Genomic DNA, 11,322 nt, shown 5'->3' with positions numbered 1-11,322 from the left:
GTAAATCATTTAAAACAGGGAGCCTATATTTCTTCAAAATCTCATCAATGTAGTACTAAGTGACCTTAATGTCAAGTTTTCTTGTTTTTATAAGTCAATATTGTATCTGGTATAACAAGGTAACTATTTTAACTTGGTCTTTTAGACTTAATATTTTTAGTCTTAGTGAAATAGATCTCAACTGGAATGTAATCAAGTGGGAATTTTATTATTAAGGAATTAGTTTAGGGGGAGTTACACAGTTTTTTCTTCAGACTTAGTAGAACAGGCTCAATTTTCCAAAAGAATTAGAAGGAAAGACCAGGCTGGCATGATATAATAATGCTATGCTCATTTGTGTAGCAGATTATAAGGATAAAGTAACATCGGTTTGCATAAGGATGCATTGGAACAATGCCTCTCTGAATTTTGTAGAAAAGGTATTAAAACTAATTCTAAGTTGAAGTTGATTAAAGAAAACTTAAAGAAAACTTAAATCTTTCTCTAGTACTTAAACAACAAATATTCTGATAGAAATCTAACACACATAGAAAGTATGGTATTCGTAGTACATCCTCATGGGTATAAGAGAAGACTTGATACTTTGTTTTCTTTTTTTCTATAACTTTAATAAGCAAATATGAAATTTTAATGTTTTGAAATATTAAATAAACAGATGGTTTGTAGTTTCATATGAGTTATAGCCCTGTAAATTCATGAGAGGTACAGTTTATCATTTAAGTTTTAGAAGGTAAGTCAAGGTTAGAGTGCTTTTTAAAACAATGTTATTTATTATGGGGAATCAAAGGCAAATATTATTATAAAATATTTGCTGAGTTTTCTGATTTTAAGGCAATTTGAGGTAATGAGACAGATATGTATATAACTAATTATAATTCATTGCAGACTAAGAGAAAAACAATGAAATTATGGCTGCAGAAGTGGAATATTTGTTTATTGTTGAACATAAGGAACACTTCTTGGAAATTACCTTTTACTTGGTTTTTGATGCATAAGCTGGGTTTCAAAAGCTGAAATAACAGAGTATGTGTATTTGTGAAGAGGGAAAAAAGTTGGCTTCCTGAATCAGGGATAACGAGGACATGTCAGAAGAGTATTTCAGTCTGAAAAACAGATCAAGCAAAGACATGGAGATGGGAAAGTTCATATAATTTAGGTAAGTATGCTTTACTTGTTATGACCACCAACAGATACAAGGAAGTGATAGACAATTTTTTAAGATTGAAATGGGGGTTTAAATTGTCTTAAAAATTGATATCATATTCATTATTATAAATTGATCTCATAAGATTCTCAAAACAAAACAAAATAAAAAACCAAACCAGAACAAATGGGATGTATAGAGAAATACAGAAAGAGAGTTTTTATGAGGGATTGGCTCACATGATTATGGAGGTTTCACAATCTGCCATCCTCAATCCAGAGACCCAGGAAACTGGTGGTATAGTTTTAGCACACACTCTAAGGTCTGAAAATCAGGGCAGTCAATGGTATAAATCCTAGTTTGAGTCTGAAGGCCTGAGGACAGGAGAAAATCAGTGTTCCAGTTCAGGAGAGCAAATTTGTCCTTCCTCCACGATTTTGTTTTATTCAGACCAAGAGATTGGTTGATGCCCACCTGCATTGGTGAGGGCAGTCTTCTTTACTCAGTCTACCAACTCAAATGCTAATCTCTTTCAAAAACACCCCCACAGACACAACAAGAAAAATGTTTTACCAGTTAATCCAGGCATTCCTGAGCCTACTCAAGTTGACACAAATTTAACCGTCACACAGACTATTTTTCTTAATCATGGCAAAATTTAAAGAATGTAAAATTTATCATTTTAACCATTTTTGAGTTTACATTTCATTGGCATTAAGTATATTCATGTTGTTGTTCAACTATCACACTATACAATAGGTGAATAGCTAATAATGCTATTATATATTTTAGATATCAATAATCTTTGAAAACCCTTTGGTTTTTTTTTTCTTATTCTGTCTCTACTTACAAAATTTATTTAACATAGGAGATGTTTTCACATATATTTTAAGAAAAAGCAATACAAGATTTATTCTGAATGTTGGAACCTAGGATATTTCACATCTTCATATTTTCTGTAATCATACGTCAGCTATTACCATCTCTGGGTTTATGCTTCCTCATTTGTAAATTGAGAATATTAAACTTCATAATCCATACGATTCTATTTATGTACAAGCAGGATATGTGATTTGTGCATTTACAACAGTCTCCAAGCATAGGAAGGCCCTGTGACTGGATTGATACCATCTTGAAATTGTTCATCATTTTGAAAAGGAATACTGCATTTTTATATTATACTGGGCCCTACAAATTGTGCAGTGATTTTTTTTTTAAATAGGGATGAATTATAAAATTGAGCTGAGTGACATCCTTAAACATGTCTTCCCTATTCTTTTTATCTACTAGAGAAGTAAATTTTCTAAAAGAAGAAGTACAAATAAATAAAAATCAGAAAAAAATCAGCTCCCACAACCCCCTCTTCTATATATACAGCACTGTATTTAGGACTGAAATTATATTGATTTGATTGGGTACTGAGAAAAGTGAAGTATTTTGATTTAGCAACCCAAGAGTTTTCTAAATGTTCTTTTCAGGCAATATCTTTAAACAGCAATACAGTTATGACAGGTTGGATTACAGTGTTTAGCACTTTTCTAGGCGTTTTTACATTTTACATGCTTTCTGCCTTTCAGAAATATCTGTGCCAGACATCTCAGATATGAAATAAATGCATTTTTATTGTGTATTCTGGAGTGTGTGATGTCACCCAAGCATTGACGGGAAATCTATTTTCTCCTAGCAGGAAAACTTGAGTAGTCAACATTTAATTCTCTCTAGACATAAAATTTAAAAATAATCAATCAGGGGATATATATTCATTGACAACATAAGAGCAAATACATATTCTATATTTTGTAAGTTAAACTGAAAGAAAACTTGTATTACTTTATATCTCAAAATTTGGTAATTAAAGGAACAATACTAAACTAATGTGCTAATGAGTAAATAATAGCTTTTGCGTGCCTCAGTGAACAGGGAATTATCATGAGTTTCTGCTTGTGATATGAAAGCTACAGATGGTTAATTACTATTAATACAGAAGGACTTGATATAATAAACTTATTACTTTAAATTTCACAAAGTTCTCTCCACATTGCTATAGTTGCGTTTTTAAGTGAGTTAGTTCTGAAAACATTCATAAATCTGTTACTGCCAAATTATCTTTTTCTTCTGATATTTCCACCATTTTGAGCATCCTCTACCTTCCCTCTCTTTCAAGATTACCAGAAATATAGAATGATCTGATAATTTTACCACAACTCAAACTACATTCTCCTCCTTAGAAGACATTGACCTCTTTAATGTTGATAGTCTACCTTAACCATAATTTTCCTTATGACAAGAATACTCTTTCATTATTCTTATAAAAGTTTAATAGATACCGACCAAAGAATTTGGTGTTTGTGAATGTGAAATTTCCTAACAAATGCAGGGACACTGATTTTATAATATCCAAGTCCAAGTCCTGAAACAAAGCAGCTATAAAATAGTTAATTATTTCAATGAAGTGAGAACTGTCTTCCTCATATATAAAATCACAGTAAGTATATATATGTCTGTTAGTAGAGAAATTGTATTGACATTATTATTAAAGCCAACAAGGTTTATTGGAGTATATTTCAGGCACAGAACTCTGTAATACAGAGCATATAATTTTTGAGTTCTCATTATCCCACAGAAAAGCTTGTGTAGGTTCATCAGAGAAAGACACTATGTAAGAGAGGCAATAGAGGGGGTCCATTTCTATGTTTCTGTGCATAATCATGAGGGAGCTAGAAAAAGGTAGGGATCACCTCCTTGACTATATAACAATAAGAGCTTCTTGAGGAAGGATATATCTTTGTTGAAAAAGTGACGCATCTGGAGAACTATTTTTCTATTGTGCTACTTAAAATCTGCTGAACTTTATATTCAGCAAAGTATGTAAAGGAAAAAGGCAATGAGTTTCCTAGGCCACTTGGATTTATACCTACATTTATGGTGTTTTATGTACTTATAATCTTTAAGAGTATTTGGCCTATTAGAGTGACAGTCTTCTAATTACTATTAAATAATTGATTTAGTTGTTTGATTTAGAGATGTAATCTTATTAAGCATATACTCAGTGTTAAACTCTGAGAGAACTTTGGATTAATCATATTCATAAGTTTACTTTATTAGATTTATAAATCATTTAAATATACAGGAAGGTTTTTTAATCAGACAATTGAAGTATTTAGAAGGAAATTAAAAATATGACATGTATAAATGCAATTTAAAGTTTACAATTAATTTCCTTTAAAATTGAACATATGTTGTTCAAAGACTTCTAAATTTATAATTGATTTATAAAATGTATTTAAAACTTAAATAAATTAAAATAATAACATGAAAAAATTAAATATTAATTCTTAAAAATCAAGTATTTGTCTTTAGTAGATTTTTATGAATATAAAATAACCCTCAGGGCCAACAAGCAATCAAAGAGGAAAAAAGATAATCTTCGACAAAAGAGGAAAAAGAAAATAAAGAGAAAATATAAGCAGTAGAAGGACACCTTAAGGAAATAATAAATAAAATCATCATAAAGAAGATCAAGGTGCTATGAGAAAGGAAAAAAAATAATGAATAGAACAAAAAAAAAATCTTTTGTGAATTTAAATATGATACTTCTTCTTCTTCTTCTTTTTTTTTTTTACAAAGAGTTGAAATATAAAACAGGCCAGTTAGACAAAGAGACGAAAAACATGAGAAAAACAGAAGAAAATCAAGCAGTAATAAACATACAAAAATTATACCCTTAAGACTTCTATTTTTGGTAGATCTGTTGGTTCAGTACAGGCAGGAAGTGAAGGCTAAGGTTGACTTGTAAATGGTCTGGCTAAGCAGTGAAAGATATTCCAACACAGAACCAATCTGCAAAACCTAGAAGAGATTTTTTTTAACCTTTTTTTTTTTAAAGTAAATTTTGATTCCTAGCATTCAAGAGAATCTCTTTCCAAACCACGAGCTGACCACAGAAAGTTGAATGTCAAAGCATTACAATGAATACAGACTACAAAATAGTTTAGAAAATTGACTAAATAAGCTACTACAATCACAGCAAGCAACAAAAAAGAACACCGAGGAGAAAGAAGAACCTGATTTCCAGAGTTAGAATATTATAATATTCAAAACGCTGTTTTCAACAAAAAATTATAAAGTATGCATATTCTAATAAGAAAGTATGGCCAATTTATAGGAGAGATTAACAAAACTGTTGTTGAGGAAGCACAGACAGTGGGTTTACCAGACAAAGACTGCATCAAGTATTTTAAGTATGCTCTAAGAGTTAAAGGAAATCATGGATAAAGAGCTAAAGGAAATCAGAAGAATGACATCTCAAAAAAAAAAACATTATTCAAGAGATAGAAATTATAAAAAAGAACCAAACAGAAATTCTGGAGCTAAAAAGTACAATAATGGAAATGAGATATTCATGACAGGTTTTTAAATAGAAGATTTGAGTAAACAGAAGAAAAAATGAACAAACTTGATTACAAGTTTGTTTAAATCATATCCTTTGAAGAGAAAAAAGAGAATGAAGAAAAATGAACAGAGTCTAAGAGACTATGGAATACTATTAAGTATAGCAACATATGAGTATATGGAGTCCCAGAGGAGAGGAGACTGGGAACAGGGGAAAAAACGTTTGAGCAAATAATAGTCAAAAGCTTTCCATATGTGATAAAAGACATGAATGTATATATCTAAAAGACCCAACAAGCTCCAAGGATGAACACAAAGCGATCCCAGAAAAGCGTATTATAATTATGTAAGTGGGAAGTTGTCTTACTCAAGAAAGTATTCCTTATTTTGTTATTTGATTCTGAGTGATTTTAAGTTTCATCCTTTCCTCTTCCCCTCAGCCACACAAATGATCAGACTAATAAGAAAGTCTGAGTTTCCTTCTTTTGGTGCTAGAAGAAGATTGAAATATTTGAAACATCTGCCCAAGTATAGGAACCCTTAGCCTGGCGGGCCCCAAGAATTAATCACAGTAAAAACCCCAGACAAGTCCCCTTTCCTCACCTTCTGAAGCCATTTTTGGATTTCCTTGAGAACTCTGACTTGCTGTCCCCAGAAAGCTTCATTTGGTAAGTAATAAACATTTTCACCTACTCTTCATGTGGATATGATATCATCAGTCTTGACATTAGAACCCTATCTTTGGGTTGGGGTCTGTATGGCTCCTTATGGGTAGACACAAGCATTGGCACCATGAGTAAGATGTCTATCACCACCAGGGGTCTTTGTTCTTTTGCTTTGGTTTGCTTACTGGCTTTGCTGCCTGGTGGTATGCATACATTTTTGATCTACTGTCTGCCTGCCAGCTTGCTCTTCAAGCTATGCAGGTCTGTGCTACATTTTCTGGTTCCGTTATAGCTCTGTGTTATGAATTACATGTTCGTGACCCACAAAGTCCACATGTTGAAATTCTAATCTCCAGTGTGATTGTATTGAGAGGTATGGTCTTGGGAGGTAATCAGGATTGGACTAGGTCACAAGGGTGGGGCCTTTGTGATGAAATTAATACTCTTCTAAAAAGAGGAAGAGACAGAAGATCTTGCTATGCAGGCATGCATGAATGAAGGATATGGAAGACATAACCTGGTAGAAGTGTCACAAAGCTCATTGATGCTGGCATTCTGATCCCAGACTTCAATGTTCCAAACTGTGAGAAATGTTTGCTTTTTATAGAATTCTATAGCTGATCAAACTGACTCAGGCACTGTATTACAGATTTAACCAAACTAAGTGAGTTCACATCATTTAAGGACAGAGGTATAGGATTGGGACACATAAAAGTAGCTCTGTATTATGTGCCTCAACCTCTACTTAGATGTGTGTCTTAAAATCGTATCATGTGTCTTTATTCCATTGTAAGCTGTGGCTGACATTAGAATCAGGGGATAGACCTAATCTGTGACCAACTACTTAAGTGTCTCAACCAAGTATTGGCCTCATGCTGTAAAGTACTCATGAGAAAGACTACATCCTGTGCTACATACAGGCACATTGGGTGATTACTCATGTGGAGGAAGAGCAGACACAACTTGAACATTGGTTACTGTTCGAAGATTTGAATTGTTGAGGTCTATGATCCTAAAGGTAGATGGCTTATTAGGACCCTATAGATTGCCTTTGCTATTGCTGCTGCTGCCCATCCTCTATCTCCACAAAAGATCTGAATCCCAAAGGTTATGGGGAAAACAAGCATAACATCTCTGTGGTAACAGAAAGGGAGTTAATTCAAACCTTACTTTGTCCCCAGGTCTTTAAACCCTATGAAGAAACCCTCGACATGGGGGACTCTCCTAACCCTGACAATACTGATTTTGCAGTCCGCTGTAAGTATCAATAGGCTAGAGCGGACCTTCTCCATTACAAAATGGATCTAGTAATGACCAAAAAATGTGAGGGGTGGAAAAAGAAATAAACCTAGGTACTAGGGGAAGAAACAAACAACTGAAAGTGAAGTCCACAATTTGATCCAATCAAAATCCAAAATTTACTAAAATAATTTTTATTGCAAAAAGATAGGATGCTGAATGGCTTTTGCAGTCTATGGCATGACAACATGGATTATGACCACCTGCTAAAAGCACCAACTGGAAAATCTCATGGCCTTAATTGAAAGTGAGGTTACATTATATTATATCCAGGGGTTTCACTAAATTTCAATAGGGTACACCCCTATGCCTTTAGAGGAATTACAGGATGGACAATGGGGGACAAAAATGTGTACCTCATGTTAACCATCAGAACTACTACCTGGCCTAAATTTTCCATGGTCATAGTATCCTATAGTAGACATGGACACTCTGACCCAAAAAGTAATAAAATTACTCAGAATCTTTGTGGCTTGAAAATTGGTTTGACAAAACGGGACCCCCCCATCCTCTCTCTCCTAGTTAAAATAATTAATATGACAAATGTAAGCTCTTTGAGAAAGCATGATTATCCTCACAGCTTCTCCATTCAATAGTCGAATTTGGCCTGTTTTTAAACCTACAGAAAAAAAGAAAGAAAGAAAGAAAGAAAGAAAGAAAGAAAGAAAGAGAGAGAGAGAGAGAAAGAAAGAAAGAAAGAAAGAAAGAAAGAAAGAAAGAAAGAAAGAAAGAAAAGTACCATTTCATAGTAGATTACCACAAGCTTGATACTGTGGGCAGTATTATGTCCCACTACCCAGTGTTTTTGAAACTTGAAATTACTGATTCCATCCAGTTTTGCCAATTATTAGCAATTGGTAAATGTCTTGCTATTATAGATTTGGCTAATATGTTCTGTTCAGTGCTTTTTTCAACAACTTTCAACTATAATTTGCCCTCTTTTTACCCCCAGCTTTACTGAGGTTTAATTGACATACAACGTTATGAAGTTCAAGGTGTACAACATGATGATTTAACAGAAGTATCTGTTACAAAATGCCTTAACTTTCATAGGAACATAAATACACCTTTGCAGGAGAGATGTTAAATGTGTGCAAATTTCTCCAAAAGCACAGGTAAGACATTACCTTGATAAGATCCTTTTCTGAGGAGTTCTATTTCACACATTCCTTCAGAATATGCATATACTAAAAAGATCACAAAAAAGGAGATGAGCCACTGACTCACAGATTGTGTAAGCCCTGTTATATTAGTTACGTTCCTGAAAATTATTTGATAAACTGAAGCCCTCTTATCTCTGACACCATAAAGAAACAGCTGTCAACCCTCTCAACACCCACAATATCTTGCAGGCCTTTTTGGGATCTGGAGGCCATATAACCACAGTTGTGTTTTACTTAAATCATCTGTACTGTTCCTTACAAATGAACTTACCTTTCAAAGGGACTGTCCAGCAAAAGGCTCTAGAATCTGTCCAAATTGAAATACAACAGGCAACTCCTGATAGTGCTTGATGGAGTCCTAGCTAATCATTTCTTTTAGAGGCTTTAGCAACAGCCTCTCATGCCTCCTGTAATCTCCCATTGAGGTCATAATTTGCCCATGGTTTTCCGATGCAAGAAACTGTCCATCTTTTGTCTCAAGCTATATGCCATTAGAGTGGCAATCATTGTCCATATACTGGACTCTCCTGGAAATAGAAACTTTCATAGACCCTCAGCCTGTGACTGTCCATACATAGCTTCCTATTACATGTTAGATCATGTAAGCAGCTCACTATAAGCTCAGCGTGGCCTCCAAGACCTCCTCAATATGTGATGGGAGACTAGTCTGAGCCCTCTACCATATCCTACCTGCAGGAAGGGATGAGCTTCCCTGTACCAGGTCTTTTGCCAATTGCTCTAGTGCTGGAGGATTCCTTATCTTGCCAGATAACTTGTTGCAATTTATTAGATGAATAAAAAGGGGAGATCATGCACTGATGGATGGTGCAACATCATTGTGTGAGATAGAACTCGGTAGAGAGGCGCTGCTTTTCATTCCTTGCATGTCCCTGATAAAGGATTGGACTCTAGACCAGCACAGATGACCATATTTTAGGCAGTCATCTTAGCACTGAATGCCCTGGACAGTAATAGACTGTATATGCATATTTTTATGCATGTGGCACTTTGCAAATAGTTTGGGTGTGGGTCCAGCCAAATGCAGCAAAACAAATCCCTGTGTAAGGTTTCTCCCTTTGTGGTAAAGATTCTGGGAATCTCTTGGCTTGCAGATACTCCAAGTATAAATCAAGGTCACACATGCATCTACACATACTAAAGCCTTAATATAAGCTCTCGGAAAAACACTCTATCTTTTTTGGAGTTTCAGACATTACTGATCATAACCAAGACACTCATTTCACTTCTCAGTGAAATACATAATGCTTTGGGTCTTGAACAAAGCATTCAATGGAACTTTACCTACTCTCAGGCTTCAGGCTTCATAGAACATCATAATGACTTAAACAAGTTCAAATTCAATTAAATGGAACATGGCATATTTAGCAATCAGGAAATATCAGGAATAAATTATAATAAAGACTCTGACTCCATAATTTAATGTTTAACTGCTGAGAACTTCCCTCTTCCCTCTTCTAGTTCTGCCCCATTATCTAGGCAAGATGATAAGAAAGCACTTACTCTTGGCCTCAGCAGGAGACTAAAGCCAAGTAAGCCCCTGCCCACATGGGGAAACACTTAACCTGGCCTCACTCCCTAGCTTATAAAAACCCTAACCAAGTCTCATTTTCCTTTTTTTTCTTTTTACTTAAATATTTTTTATTATGTTCAGTTATCCAGTATATAGTACATCATTAGTTTTTGATGTAGTATTCAACAATTCCTTAGTTGTGAGTAATACCCAGCATTCATCACAACTTGTGCCTTCCTTAATACCTGTCACCCTGTCACCCGGCTACCCCATCCTCCCAACCCCTTCCTTTCTATAACCTTCAGTTTGTTTCCTGGAGTCCAGAGTCTCTTCTCAGAAAGAATCATTTATAAGTACTAAACCTTTTCATTATACCCTTGCTCTGTGTGTGATATAATGAGTAGCACATGCAAACCAAATTTGGGGTGTGGGTCTATTCTGCTTCTGTAGTATTGCTCAAATGTCTACCAACTATAAAGTTGGAGTTATTTAAGTCTATTGTATTAGCACGCAGATGGAAAATTTGAAAAACAGAGTAATAGACCTATACATATATGAACGTACAATACCTCAGAGAGATCATGGTGCAGATCAACATGGACAGGACAGTTTTCAATAAATTTTCAATAAATAGGGTACATGTACAGCAAAAAATAAAACCTGTCACAAACTTCCTATTATAAAAAAAGATAATTTCCAAGTAGATTAAAAACTTTGCTCGTGAATGGAAAAACAGGAAAGCATTTAGAACACAATATGATTCAATAAACATGAGATGACACCCAACTCATTTGTTATCAGGTGAATGCAAATTAAAACATAACAAGATAGCATTATATACCTGACTGGCAAAAATTTAAAAACCTAAGAAAATCAAGTGTTGGCAAGATTGTGGAACACTGAGTACTCACAAACTATTGATTTTACCACCTCATTAAAAAACATTTGCTGAAAAAATTAAAGGTTCACATACCCTGTGGCCCACCAATTCCATTCCAGCAAAGCTCTATGTATATACAAGTAGATATATAAAAAGATTATGTATAAAATATTATATATTAAAACATTTATATGTGTATATGTATGAATATATATTATGTGACTATTGCATACACAAAAATGTATACA

General features: G+C 34.2%; 1 long non-coding RNA gene across 1 annotated transcript; it reads right to left on the bottom strand.

The window, feature by feature from the left end:
* Positions 1-915: 915 nt before the first annotated feature.
* Positions 916-6,695, bottom strand: LOC101690735. Its single transcript, XR_199648.2, has 3 exons — positions 6,140-6,695; positions 1,384-1,518; positions 916-1,103 (listed from the first exon to the last, which is right to left on the bottom strand). It is a non-coding gene; the product is annotated as an uncharacterized LOC101690735 (long non-coding RNA).
* Between the last annotated feature and the right edge of the window lie 4,627 nt (positions 6,696-11,322).

The sequence above is a fragment of the Mustela putorius genome, unplaced genomic scaffold (genome assembly GCF_011764305.1).
Source record: "Mustela putorius furo isolate JIRA1106 unplaced genomic scaffold, ASM1176430v1.1 tig00003898_pilon_pilon_pilon, whole genome shotgun sequence".
Taxonomy (NCBI): domain Eukaryota; kingdom Metazoa; phylum Chordata; class Mammalia; order Carnivora; family Mustelidae; genus Mustela; species Mustela putorius.
The sequence above is the reverse complement of the archived record's forward strand: the minus strand, read 5'-3'. Positions and strand labels throughout refer to the sequence as shown.